Raw genomic sequence first — 15170 nt, 5'->3', positions numbered from 1 at the left:
GATACCTATTTATTTGTGATTTAAAGTGTGTTACATAGTGATAAATTATCTAATAAATAAATCTTAAACTAATCCCACACAGTGACTACTTAATTCTGTGAATAAATGTGTTTTTAATGTCATTACTATGAAGGAGATGAAGATATAGTGTATATATAAATTCCTACCTGCAAACGCCGTCTTAGCCTGTCAGAATACGCGCAGAGTGACCTGTCGTGACACGTCAGGTCACTCTGTAACCGAACCCGGATCTGTGACGCATATGTACTGAGGTGGGGTTGGATCCGCCACGGTTATTTCTTGTTTTATTAATAAATAATTTACTATATTTTAATCTCTGGTGCGCATTGTGTGCATTTTTCTTCTTGCCTGCACAGTGCTTCAGATGCTGCATCTGAAAAAATGCCGGTGGATCGGGATGTGAGGTAGGGAAGTGACGTCCGCGCCGGAACGTTATTGCCACGCCTCCAAATATTCATTGCCACACCCCCAAATCGCGCCGAAGCATACCCTGCAAAGCCATAAAAAAGCTCAGACTTCAGCAAGTGTATTGCAGCGTGTGCGCCTTCCCTCCGTCTGAAATACTATAGACGCAGCCTTATCGACGCTTACTAAATAGGCCCGTGTCTCTCTCTCTCTCTGTGTCTCTCTGTGTCTCTGTCTCTCTCTGTGTGTCTCTGTCTCTCTCTGTGTGTCTCTCTCTGTCTGTCTCTCTCTGTGTGTCTCTCTGTGTCTCTCTCTCTCTCTCTCTCTGTGTCTCTGTCTCTCTCTGTGTGTCTCTGTCTCTCTCTGTGTGTCTCTGTCTCTCTCTGTGTGTCTCTGTGTCTCTGTGTGTGTCTCTGTGTCTCTGTCTCTCTCTGTGTCTCTGTGTCTCTGTGTCTCTCTGTTTCTCTCTGTGTGTCTCTGTGTGTGTCTCTGTATCTCTGTCTCTCTCTGTGTCTCTGTGTGTGTCTCTGTGTCTCTCAAATCAAATCAGCTTGATTGGCATGTCAAAAAAACATTTCAGTATTGCCAAAGCATGAGTAATAGGGGGTGTGGGACAATGATTACACGAATACTAGGGGGTACGGTATAATGGTTATACAGTACATTACTTTTGTCTCTCTCTCTCTGGGCCTCATGCAGAGAGCATCGTTATTTCAAAATTCGCCATTTTTTGTACAATTTCGCGCAGAAACCGGCAGAAAATGGCGAGTTACGAAAAACGCGCCATTTTGTTTTTTCTATTGCTAAAACTCGCCTCGCGGCTGGCGAGAACCTCCGTCTCGCCATTTTTAAAACTCTCCGAATGCAGAGAGGTACGAACGGCATGTAGCGGCTGTTCGCGCCAGGGAAATGGCGCGATTTTCTCATTTTTGCCGCGCCAGGAAAAGTTGGCAATAAAATGGCGCTCGCCGCCTATAGCAAAGGGGGGAAAAAAGCCGCGATTTTTTTTTTACACATTTCTGAAGCGCGCATCTTTCCCATTCAAACTCGCCACACGCATCCATGTTAAACATAGCAGAATTCGCACTTTTCTGCATATGGAGAATAAAACTCTCCAAAAAAGCTACTTTTTATGAAATTCGCCAATTTGAAAATTCTATGCTCTCTGCATGAGGCCCTCTGTGTCTGTCTCTCTCTCATTCTCTGTGTCTCTCTCATTCTCTGTGTCTCTCTCATTCTCTGTGTCTCTCTCATTGTCTGTCTCTCTCTCATTCTCTGTCTCTCTCTCATTCTCTGTCTCTCTCTCATTCTCTGTCTCTCTCTCTCATCCCTGTATGATAGGTATGTTCCAACTCTATTTTTTGCTCTTCTTTTCCGTTTGAGAGGAGGGAGTCCCTCACCTCTTCAGCCACACACCAGGAACGCTGGATTGCTTTCAGACGCTCGGAGAGGCGGATACAGTCGTGGATTGCAGGCACTGATTTATCTGGTAAGTACCGCAAACATGCTTGAACAAGGGCCGTAGACATTTTATTTGATGGTTTAGATTACCATTGTCTGTGGTTGTTAGTTATTGGTATTAGAGTTTTTTGATGTTGTTACGAATCAAGTACATTTTGAAGTAGTAATCCCCTCCGAACTGGGCATTCCTGGCCAATAATGCCCTGGCTGTAAGAGTTGAAGGGCCCAAGCAAAGCCCCCACCTCTATACACACTAACACTGCAGGGGCATCAAAGTGTCTCATTGTCATGGCAACGGGGGGTGTCACGTGATGTAATTTGTTTAATAAATTATTTTTTAAGGTGTCCCGGTTTTTCATTTTTGAAATCTGGTCACCCTATGTATTTATGCTGCATTCAGTGTTGTAATGTGCTGTAATTGGGTTACATGGCGTACATAGTGTATATACCGCATTCAGGGTAAGTGCTGTATGTGGATTATAAAGTGTATATATGCTTCATTCAGGGTTATAAAGTCGTTTATAGAGTATATACTGCATTCACGGTTACGTGCGGCATGTGGAGTATAAGGTGTTATAATGTGCTTTAAGTGGGTTACATGGCGGGTATAGTGGATATACTGCATTCAAGGTTACGCGCCGTATTGGATTATAACGGGTATATATGCTACAGTCAGGGTTATAATGTGCGGTATTTGGGTTACAGGGGTGTATACGGTACCGCAGTGGTGGTGGCGTGCTGTATTTGGATTATATGGTATACACTGCGATCATGGTTACGTGCTGGGTTCTGAATATAATGTTTATAGACCACATGCGCGGTTACATGACGGGTTTGGATTATATGGTGTATATACTTATCCCCCCTCATCCACTGATGAAGTGACCACATTGCGTCACGAAACGCGTATGGAGAGGGAGGAGCTAGAACTGACACGGTCTTCAGAAGCAGGAGCATAGCGATCAGGAGAGACGCCAGAGTGTGACATCAGAGTGTGACATCACGAGGCGTAGCGCGGGCTGACGGCAGTTACCCAGAGAGGTGAGCAGAGCACATTCTGCAGTGCTGGCCACCTCAAGCTGAATCTCGCAGAGTAACTACTGAGAGTTAGACGCCACTTCAGGGTTTGCAAACAACAATAGCGCCATCCTCCCAGAAGCCTGCCTACCTGATTGTATCAAGCTGCGGACAGCACGTTGTCAGCTGTTTTTACACAGCCTGGTTTATGTGAGTAAGCCCTTGGCTGTTTTTTATTTTTATTGTAATAAATTTTTATCAATCTGTACCATCATCTTCCATGTTATTTCCTTTCTGGGAACACATGGGAACTATGACCAAGTGGTAATGCTGTGAACAGACAGAAAACCTGGAGGATAGACATACAACACGTGGCATTCGTGATATCTGGAAGAGAAGAGGTTAAAAGCACAGATTGTCTCAAAGGAACAATAACACAGCAAGTCTGTAAGTTCATTACTTTAATCTGTTGTGGAGTTATTTATGGATTCTTGTGGCTGCGCAATGGTCTTTTCCTTTTTGTCCATTACATACTAGGAGGAGTTCGGAACCAGCAGCCAGCAATTGGATCACCATCGCTCCATCAGCTGGAATATTGAAAAGAACTTTCCATATCTATATGGACTAATCATTGGACTGGGGTATTGTTGTAGCCTGAAGCGCCGGGTCATTACATTTTTTGTACAAAAGATAGGGCGATGGAAGTCTAACAGATACCGGTCCTATATCAGGCCCGCATTATCTGGTATTTAGCGTGCTTGGATAAACCCCCTCATCCTCTTTATGCCTTCACAGACGCCGCACCCACTTGGATAATCGGAGACTCGCTTATACACTGGGCAGAGAAGCGGGCCGTCAAACGCCCATGCGGGGCTAACCTCGGGTTGCGAACGGAGGAGGCAAATGTGGTATGGGGGGGGAGGTAGGGGGCTGCGGTGGGCTCAGTTGCTCCCGCGGCTAATGGTGATGGGCAGGGATAGGAGGGCGCCGCAGAGCTCCTCCACGTCGGGGGCAACGACCTGGCCGCTCGACGCTACTTCGAGCTGGTTAATTCAATAAAACACGACCTAGCCCTCATGCTCGCCCGTTGGCCAGAAGTACAGATCGTTTGGTCGGACATATTGTGCAGGAGAGTGTGGAGGGGCGCAAGGGCACCGGGCGCCATCGACTGAGCGCGGGTCAAACTGAACAAGATGGTGGGGAAGTTTGTGACGCAGTGTGGGGGATGGCAGATCACCCATCCCGAGTTCGACAACAAGTCAACTGGCCTGTTCCCGGCTGACGGCACACACTTATCCGAGATAGGGGCGGACTTGTTCAATAACGAATTGCAGGAGGGGCTGGAGAGGGTCCTTGCGGGGTTGGCGGCACGGTCTAATTTAAGGAGGTTTAAATAGAGCCGTGAGTGGTGGCAGTTCGGGGGTAAGTGCTTGTCCTTGCCAGATGGGCTCGGGGCGGGCGTCGCCCGGGGGTAGGAGCGATTGGGCGGGGTCAAGCTAATGTGACACCCGGGAACCCACTCACGACAACGGCCGGCTCTTTAGGGGTCGGCCGGGTACGGGGGTGGCAGGCCAAGGCCTGGCTGACCCTCTGACCCCACTCTGGCTTGGACTAGCGCTTACTCCAGTATTATGATTGTTAATAAACAAAGCCGCAGCCTTTTATACCTCCAAACTGAGTCTGTCATTACTTGTCTGTTATATGTGGGTACCGTTTCCAAGTGGGAGGGGGTCCCTCGCAGCCTCCCTGGTCAAGCAATCCCTCCAGCCAATTAGGCGAGGGAAGCCCATGACCAGGGGGCAAGCCCCCCTCCCCCCTCACCTCGCTGGGATCTCTGGGCCGCCGTCGCGGCCCCCCCTGGGGGGGGGAGGGGACAGGCCTAGGGCAGTACAAAAGAGACAGCCGGGAGCTGAATCTTCCATTCTGCTCCCGGTCTGCTGCGAAGTATCCAACCCACCCACCCCATTAGCAAGACAGTCGGGGGCAGACGCTTGCCCCCGGCCACTCCGTGGAGTATTTACAATTCCCTTGGTGATAAGCTGTCTGCACTACCTGTAAGCTGTAACATGTACCATCATATTTTACAGGGCAGTGTCCGAAGATCTCCCGAGAAACAAAGGACTGAAGTTCCTTCAGGAGGCTCCAGTTGGTCATTTTACCACTGTCGCGGCGGCAGTTCGGGGGTAAGTGCTTGTCCTTGCCAGATGGGCTCGGGGCGGGCGTCGCCCGGGGGTAGGAGCGATTGGGCGGGGTCAAGCTAACGTGACACCCGGGAACCCACTCGCGACAACGGCCGGCTCTTTAGGGGTCGGCCGGGTACGGGGGCAGAAGGCCAAGGCCTGGCTGACCCTCTGACCCCACTCTGGCTTGGACTAGCGCTTACTCCAGTATTATGATTGTTAATAAACAAAGCCGCGGCCTTTTATACCTCCAAACTGAGTCTGTCATTACTCGTCTGTTATATGTGGGTACCGGTTCCAAGTGGGAGGGGGAGGGGGTCCCTCGCAGCCTCCCTGGTCATGCAGGAGACAGAAAGGTAGATAGAGACACAGACAGAGAGCTACCAGAGAAGGTGTTACATGGGTGAGTGCTGAGTTATTACTGTGACTCTCTGATGCTAACATGACATTAGGTTCTGGGCTCTGCGTCCCACACATGATGAACACCATGACTGTATAAAACTGAGGGGTACATATATATGTATATATATATAGCAACTGTAAATATTACTGTATGTTCATTTGCATGTCTTAGACAGGTCTGCAACCCTGTCTTTCCCCATTATCACCCAGCATACAGCGCTTCCACTGCAGCAAGGGATTCTGGGAAATGACATGCAAATGAGCACTCAGTGCCACCTTTTGTCTCAAGCTCGTATTACACAAGCCAATCCTCAAGCCAATGCATGCTGTTTTAAACACAGCTTTTAGACAGAGGCTGGGATGAGATGCAAAGCCATTAAACCCACTCACAGACATTTTTTTTTTTTTTTTTACGGTTCACATATTAACAACCATTTAGTATCATTTTACAGAAAATAATAAACCGAAAACATCACTATACAATCCTTATATTGCCAAGACAAAAACCAACCCAAAGGCACAAAACCATTCTAAAAAGCCAAACAAAACAACACATTCCAAGGCATCATCTGTGCATCTACTACCAAACACACTCAATACAAAAAAATATGGTTACTTCCCATTTCTACTCGCGACTTTTCGTACTTTCCACAGGACATTTAACATTGCATCTAATTACTTCACGTGTCCCAGCAATTTCTCTAACGCCTCACGGATATGATACGTACTACATTGTATTCCTAATTTTCTTACTTCCTCTTTAGACACCTCTGCTTTTGGGAACTGTACTTTCAGCCATCCCGTTTTTGAAACATTTAACCCTAAGTCACCTGCCTCTTTATTTATATTATTTATCACCTCTTTTACATGCCACTCCCTCGCCTTCCTTTCTCTCTCGCTTTCATAACTTACTTTTGTTCTTCCACTAAGGCCTGCCTTTTCTCCTTTTCCACCTTTACTTTCCCTAATCTCTCCCCCTTCACCCCCACTCTGTTGGCCTGCCTTTCCATCACTTTCATTCCCACTTACTGCACTTACACTTCTCTGTATTTTAGTTCCCTCCACGCTTATCTGGCTTTGTGAGGACGAGCTATTGCCCTCACTTCTCTCCTTCTCTCTCACCTCTCCCCTAGCCTCTTTTATTTTAACCCACTGTACATGCTCCTTTTTTAATTCTTCATACTGCTCTTTTGTCAGCTGTTTTCTTTGGTACATCAGTTTTTCTAATCTTTCTATTATCTGTTCCTCACTACTCCCCCCATGCTGCTTCCGAAAAATACCAACCCAAAACAGAACATCTCCCACTGCGTCTTCAAAATGTTCCATCTTCACTTTTAGGGTTACTTTCCCTGATACTTTTACAACTTTACCCTCTACACCTTCCTCTCTAGGCTCCCCTTTACTCTGGCTATCCTTATCTTCCTTTGTTTCTATCCCTTGCAGATTTTTACGCTTTTGAGCTTTTTTCCCTCCTATTTCCATTTCCTCCTCCAAGACATCTTGGGGACCTTCCCTCCCCCTCTGTGCATCTTGAAACTCCATACTTTCTGCCCAGCTAGGTTCCACCACACTCAATGACCGTATTTCCCCCTCCCCCGCATCTTTCTGATGCACTGTTCCCGTCTCCTCCCCTCCCCCCACCTCCAGTTTCTGGGCCAAGGAGTCCAGGAAGAAATCTTCCTCTTTTTTCTCCACGATATCACTTATAGAACCCGCCAAACCCTCTATTGGGCCACTTTCTACCCTTTCTTCTCTTCTTAAATCCTCCTCATACATTGCTGTTATAGCCGGATCAAGCCCTCCCTCTTGGGAACTCTCCATCTCAAAAATTCCCTGACCCTCAACTGTCTCTTCCTCTTCTTCTAGCACACTGTCCCCTTTAGCTGTCTGGGCATATGTCCTTTTAGTGCACTGCCGTGCCAAGTGTCCTTCCTCTCCGCAAAGATGGCATCTCTTAGGGACACCACAGTTGGCTGCAGTATGTCCCTCTTCCCCGCAATTACGGCACACAATTCCCGTTTTCGTGCAACCCTCCTTTGTATGTCCATAAGTGTGGCAATGCCTGCAATATAGAGGCTGTCCCGGGTAAAACAAAAATCCTCTGTCTCCTCTACTATTGAACATGGCCGGTGGGTGTGTAACTCCTCCCACACATGATGGATCCCGTCTGAACCGTACCCAGAAACGTCTCTTCCCGTTGAACATGCCATACGGATTTTTTAGTTCTTCACCTCCTCTAATCATTTCACAATACCGTTTCAAAAAACACACAATCTCCTCTTTCCTTGCATACGGAGTGTACATGTGAAGTACAAGTGGTCTCTCCTCCAGCATAAAACTTGGGATTACCTTTACATGCAAATGAACATACAGTAATATTTACAGTTGCTTTATGCTTTACTGTGGAGGGTTTTTGTCACTTTTTTATCCACCATAACCTTAATAGTAGTGGTGATTACCTAGTCTAGTCTCAAACCTGCTTTGCCATTAAGACCAACCCCACACTGATGAGACCCATTAAGGTCGAAACAGCTGTGTAGCTGAGCCTGTGTCCCCTTGGCCTTGAGTCATCGTCCCTTCGGGGACTAAAGACTCCTGCTGCTTTTGGGGGGGCACGCCATCTCGAGCTAAGAGGAGTGATCCTGAGCGAGCGGTTCTGAGCGAGCGGATGCGGAAGTGAGGGGCCGGCACCTTTGCCCTGGGACATCGCCTTTACTGGCTAAAGTCCCTTGCTGCTTTTGGGGTGCCGCACCTGAGCTTGAGAGAGCAGAGATGACGTCACAAGCTGGAATGCGCAATTCCATTCGGTTCCTGATCGAGGAGACCGAGAGAAGTCGAGTGAACCTGCTGTGGATAGTGGAGAAGGTGCTGAAGCAATTGATCGGTCTGGACACTGAGAGGATCTTCTGCCTTCAGGATTTCCCTGCACAGGGGATTTATGACCTGACCTGTCATCAAGAAGCGGATGTTTGGTGCACTTTTGAAAAGTGCAAGGAGAAGTCTGGTGACCCGATCTTACATGGCATCAAGGTAATTCCAAGTTTTATGCTGGAGGAGAGACCACTTGTACTTCACATGTACAATCCGTATGCAAGGAAAGAGGAGATTGTGACTTTTTTGAAACGGTACTGTGAAATGATCAGAGGAGGTGAAGAACTTAAAAACCCATATGGTATGTTCAACGGGAAAGGATGAAGTAGGGCTTACAAAGGAAGAGGTTTTGCACAATCAACTTGCGAGGGGATTTGGGCGGAGATATTGGGATGTGAAAGAGGCAAGGGACGGGTATGAAAAAAGTGTGGTCTGGATTCCAGTTAGAGGAAAGTAAGAGAGGTTTGGAACGTATGGAGAAAGAATTAAAACATATGATCGCATCACTTGAGAATAGAGAAAGGGTTTTTGTTTTTAAATGAAAGAATCTTGAAGTATATGGTTCTTATCTTTGTATGATGTTTTGGTTATAGGGTTTTTTCGTAAAGTTATGTTTTTTTTTTCCCTTCTGAAAAGTTTATCTTTGTGTTTGTATATATCTGAAGGATGAAGGAAGAAAATGTAAATATATTATGTTTTGGTGTCTTTCTAATGTTGGGTGACTGTTGTCACTATGGTGTGTTTTTTTGGTTTCCAAAAAAGTCTGTAAACTTAAACAAGTTGTTGAATAAAAAAGTTTTAAAAAAAAAGGTTGAAACATGTCTGTGAGTGGGTTTAATGGCTTTGCATCTCATCCCAGCCTCTGTCTAAAAGCTGTGTTTAAAACAGTGTGCATTGGCTTGAGGATTGGCTTGTGTAATACGAGCTTGAGCCAGGGGGGATTCCCTTGCCACGTGGCTCGCCCTCCATCAGCCTCTGCGGCTGGGGAGGGGGGGGGCCAGAGGGAGGACGAGGAGAGGCACAACAACCCCCCACGTTTTTTTGCCACGACGGTTCCCCCAACAGAATGGCCGTGGGTATCCCCCAACCCCCCCCCCCCCCCCCCGGGGTTGGAGCACGGGACACTCAGTGGGGTTACATGGCAGTGGTATAATGTGCTGTAATTGATTTCTTTCAACATTGGATAAAGTTATGATCAATGCTAGAATGGCCGTGGGTATCGCTGCATACCGCATTCGTAGTGATAGCGGGCTGTATGTGGGGAATAAAGTGTATACACCTCAGTGTGGTTATAATGCGTTGTATTCGGGGTATGGTTATAATGCGTTGTATTCGGGGTATAAGGCATACGAGCTGCATTCGAGGTACAATTGGCTGTAATTGGGTTACATGGCGTATATTGTATTTGGATTATAGGGGGTGTATATATACCGCATCCGAAGTTACAATGGGCTGTAATGGGGTGACATGGTGTATATAGTGTGTATACTGCACTCGTAGTTACGTTCTGTTGTACGCTAGGGTGTGTATAGGTGCTGCATTCGCCGTTACAATGTACTGTAACTGGGTTACATAGCGTATATAGTGTATATACTGCATTCACGGTTACGTGCTGCATGTGGAGTATAAGGTGTATTTATGCTGCATTCAGTGTTGTAATGTGCTGTAATTGGGTTACATGGCGGGTATAGTGTATATACCGCAGTCAGGGTTAAGTGCGGTATGTGGATTATAAGGTGTACATTTGCTGCATGCAGGGTTATAAGGTGTCGTAATTGGGGTACATGGCGTATATAGAGTATATACTGCATTCACGGTTACGTGCTGCATGTGGAGTATAAGGTGTATTTATAGAGTGACCATTTGTCCCGGTTTTGCCGGCACAGTCCCGTTTTTTTCTGTGCTGTCCCGGTTGACAGTCCGTCCCGGAAATGTCCCGGATTTTGCCCCTGGTGACTGGTACCGTGCGCGAGGCGGCGGCGGTGCGCGGAGGCGGCAGCGTGAGGAGGATGCGGCGGTGCGCGGAGGCGGCAGCATGAGGATGCGGCGGTGCGCGGAGGCGGCAGCGTGAGGAGGATGCGGCGGTGCGCGGAGGCGGCAGCATGAGGAGGATGCGGCGGTGCGCGGAGGCGGCAGCGTGAGGAGGATGCGGCGGTGCGCGGAGGCGGCAGCATGAGGAGGATGCGGCGGTGCGCGGAGGCGGCAGCGTGAGGAGGATGCGGCGGTGCGCGGAGGCGGCAGCGTGAGGAGGATGCGGCGGTGCGCGGAGGCGGCAGCGTGAGGAGGATGCGGCGGTGCGCGGAGGCGGCAGCGTGAGGAGGATGCGGCGGTGCGCGGAGGCGGCAGCGTGAGGAGGATGCGGCCGTATTATTTTTTTCCCCCAATAGCAGGATGCCGGGGGCGGGGCTTTAGAGTAGAAGCAGGGGATTGGTTGGAGGTCAGGATTTGCCGGGGGCGGGGCTTAGTATTGGGGATGGATGTAGTGTGTGTGTGTGTGTGTGTGTGTGTGTGTGTGTGTGTGTGTGTGTGTGTGTGTGTGTGTGTGTGTGTGTGTGTGTGTGTGTTTTTTTTCACCAGAAGGAAGGCTCACAGCTGGCAACTGAAACTGCCGGCAGACTGGAAAAAAGCCTCACTACTTCTGGCTCCCTACAGTGGCATTACAGGTAAGCCCCATGTCGCCTGTGTGTGTGACTGCCCCCTTCCCAGTCTGTGTGTGTGACTGCCCCCTTCCCAGTCTGTGTGTGTGTGTCTGCCCCCTTCCCAGTCTGTGTGTGTGTGTCTGCCCCCCTCCCAGTCTGTGTGTGTGACTGCCCCCCTCCCAGTCTGTGTGTGTGACTGCCCCCCTCCCAGTCTGTGTGTGTGACTTCCCCCCCTCCCAGTGTGTGTGACTGCCTCCCCTCCCAGTCTGTGTGTGTGACTGCCCCCCTCCCAGTCTGTGTGTGTGACTGCCCCCTCCCAGTCTGTGTGTGTGACTGCCCCCCTCCCAGTCTGTGTGTGTGACTGCCCCCCCTCCCAGTGTATGTGTGACTGCCCCCCTCCCAGTCTGTGTGTGTGACTGCCCGCCTCCCAGTCTGTGTGTGTGTGACTGCTCCCCTTTCCAGTCTGTGCAAGTGTGACTGCCCGCCTCCCAGTCTGTGTGTGTGACTGCCCCCCCTCCCAGTTTGTGTGTGTATGACTGCCTGCCTCCCAGTCTGTGTGTGTGACTGCCTCCCCTCCCAGTTTGTGTGTGTATGACTGCCCCCCTCCCAGTCTGTGTGTGTATGACTGCCCCACCTCCCAGTGTGTGTGACTGCCCCCCTCCCAGTGTGTGTGTGACTGCCCCCCCTCCCAGTGTGTGTGTGACTGCCCCCTCCCAGTGTGTGTGTGACTGCCCCCCCTCCCAGTGTGTGTGACTGCCCCCCTCCCAGTGTGTGTGTGACTGCCCCCCTCCCAGTGTGTGTGACTGCCTCCCCTCCCAGTGTGTGTGTGACTGCCCCCCCCCACCCAGTGTGGGTGTGTGACTGCCCCCCACCCAGTGTGGGTGTGTGACTGCCCCCCTCGCAGTGTGTGTGTGACTGCCCCCGCACCCAGTGTGTGTGTGTGTGTGTGTGACTGCCCCCTCCCAGTCTGTGTGTGTGTGACTGCCCCTCCCTCCCAGTGTGTGTGTGACTGCCCCCCTCCCAGTGTGTGTGTGACTACCCCCCTCCCAGTCTGTGTGTGTGTGACTGCCCCCCCTCCCAGTCTATGTGTGTGTGACTGCCCCCCCTCCCAGTCTGTGCGTGTGTGACTGCCCTCCCCCTCCCAGTCTGTGTGTGTGTGACTGCCCCTCTCCCAGTCTGTGTGTGTGTGACTGCCCCCCCTCCCAGTGTATGTTTGACTGCCCCGCTCCCAGTCTGTGTGTATGTGTGACTGCCCCTCCCTCCCAGTGTATGTGTGACTGCCCCCCCTCCCAGTCTGTTTGTGTGTGTGACTGCCCTCCCCCTCCCAGTCTGTGTGTGTGTGACTGCCCTCCCCCCTCCCAGTCTGTGTGTGTGTGACTGCCCCTCTCCCAGTCTGTGTGTGTGTGACTGCCCCCCTCCCAGTGTATGTTTGACTGCCCCCCTCCCAGTCTGTGTGTATGTGTGACTGCCCCCTCCCAGTCTGTGTGTCTGTGTGTGTGTCTGTCTGCCCCCTGCCACTGTGTGATGCCCCTCTCCCAGTGTGTGTAAGTGCCCCCTCCAAGTCTGTGTGTGTGTGTGTCTGCCCCCTCCCATTCTCTGTGTGTGTGTGTGTCTGCCCCCCTCCCATTCTGTGTGTGTGTGTGTCTGCCCCCCTCCCATTCTGTGTTTGTGTGTGACTGCCCCCCCCAGTGTGTGTGTGACTGCCCCCTCCCAGTGTCTGTGTGTATCAGTGACAGAATGTATACAGACACCAACTCACCCACTCACCCACGTGTCAGTCAGTCACCCACGTGTCAGTCAGTCACCCACCCATATGTCAGGCAGTCAGTCACCCACCCACCCACGTGTCAGGCAGTCTAACATGTCAGTCAGTCACCCACCCACGTGTCAGTCAGTCACCCACCCACGTGTCAGGCAGTCAGTCACCCACGTGTCAGGCAGTCAACCCAAGTGTCAGGCAGTCACCCACCCAAGTGTCAGGCAGTCTCCCACCCACCCCCCCAAGTTTCAGGCAGTCGTACTGAGCCACTAATTGAGCCAGCTGTGCTGAAGTAGGGATATCCTAAAAACCTGGCCTGTGTGCGGCCCTCGAGGACTGGAGTTGTGCAGGCCTGCCCTAGAGAAAGTGCAGCGCACCATGATCCAGAGAAGAGGCAGGTCTGGCAAAAATCTATCTTTATTAGAAAGTCATAAAAACAAGGGATGCAACCCCACCCCACTCTGCCACATAACCAGGATGCTGACACCCACCTGATGACGTCAGAGCTACCATATGGCGCCCCCTAGTGACGTCAGACGTCTAGGTCTAAATCCCTGGCAATACAGCATAGAGCTGCCTTGGAGGACTGCAGCCACAGCCACACATGGGGGAGTGTTCAGTCTGGGGAGAGGTGTGGCTGAGGCTGCAGTCCTCCAAGACAGCTCTATGCTGTATTGCCAGGGATTTAGACGTCTGACGTCACTAGGGGGCGCCATGTGGTAGCTCTGACGTCATCAGGTGGGCGTCAGCATCCTGGTTATGTGGCAGAGCCGGGAGGGGTGAGTATCAGGGGGGGTGGTATATATTGTGACTGTTTTCTTGTGTTTGGTAGCCTTCACCTTGAGAAAGGCTGTATTTGACTGCCGAAACGTTGGACTTTATGGCATATTAAACCTCCTTTGAGTAAGACCGTGTGCCTGCTTCTTCTTCTTTGTCCGGCTACAGGAAGGGTCAAGAGACAGGGAGGACAGAGGCAGGAGAACCCCATCTGGCTCCGGCCTTGCCTGTCCCTACGAATACAAACATACAACCCCTCACTGAATAACATAGCCCTAACCCCATGTAATAATCCTGGGTGTAAACAAAATAATGGTTTTATGAATATTGTAATGGTTTATTAGGGACCTAGGAGGTGGCCAGTGGGGCTGTTATGTGTATTTGTGTTTATTGTGGGTAGCGGGGGTGGGTGAACGGGGTATTGGCCCCAAGGATGGGTGTTTAGGCCTACCGGGTGGGGGGGTAGTGGGAGGGGTTAACCCCTTCATTACCTTAGCGGTATTAACCGCTAAGTTAAAGAAGAGGTTAAGTCATCCCCCAACCCCCTGGCAAGGCCTAAACACCCAGCCAGGGCCAAATACCACCTTCTCCCACCCCCGCTACCCACAATAAGCCTGGCACGGGTGTATAACCCCTTCATTGCCTTGGCGGTAATGAAGTTGCCTGTAAATGCATTTTTTATGCATGGGATTCATGCCGGGGGTCTCTGATGCTGATATTAATGGATATCAGCTCCGGGATACATGCATTTTATTTTCATCGCAGCTTCACCCCACCTTCTTGCCTACTTTTGTGGCTGGACAATTTGGAGAAGAAACAGCAATTTTAAAGTGGCGATCAGCCGCAATAAGCTGATCAGGGCTTATAGAATTGAGCGTGTTTGAAAAACTGGCGATCAGTGCCGAAAAGTGGCTTATCACCGCGCATCTGCAGATTTTATTTATTTATTTATTTTCCGGCAAAAAAAAAACGGTTATTTTTGCTCTAATCGCCAGCTTCTCTGGGCTTACTGAATCGCTGTAGGCGATTACTGCATGAGGGCCTTAGGGAGGATTTGTTCCTGTAAAGTACACCTAGTTTGGCATAGGATTTGGATGTCAGGGCATCAATGTGCAACCCAAATGTTAAATGGGAGTTGAACTATATGCCCAGATATTTCAAACCAGTAACAGGGGCTAGGATGGTATTAGAGCTGGTTTTTATCTGAAGCTCTGTCATTGGTAGCTTTAGCAATTTAGCTCTGGTCCCAAATACCATTGTTACAGTCTTGTCAGTGTTTAAAATCAGTTTGTTTTGGGAAATCCAGTTTCAAGTCTCAAAAAATCAGATTGAAGTATGTGTTCAAGGTCAGAGAGGCGAGGGCTGCGTGCATATAGGATAAGATCTAAGGCCTCTCACAATAACCCGTTAGGAATATAAATTCCTCATCTATCCGACATAAGTATAAAATATACTCTACCTAGACCCCTAATACAGAGTTACCCACCTTATACGGGAGCAGCTGCCAGACGAGTATACAGTAGTAAATGTATCTTATTTCTTTTGCCACTGGAGGGCAGCGTGGAGTTACACGGAGTGGCGCCCGTAAGGACGACGTGCCAGTTAGGCGGAAGGAGAAGCGCACACACTTTTATGTGA

This window comes from Ascaphus truei, unplaced genomic scaffold (assembly GCF_040206685.1).
Source record: "Ascaphus truei isolate aAscTru1 unplaced genomic scaffold, aAscTru1.hap1 HAP1_SCAFFOLD_696, whole genome shotgun sequence".
Lineage (NCBI taxonomy): Eukaryota > Metazoa > Chordata > Amphibia > Anura > Ascaphidae > Ascaphus > Ascaphus truei.
The sequence above is the reverse complement of the archived record's forward strand: the minus strand, read 5'-3'. Positions refer to the sequence as shown.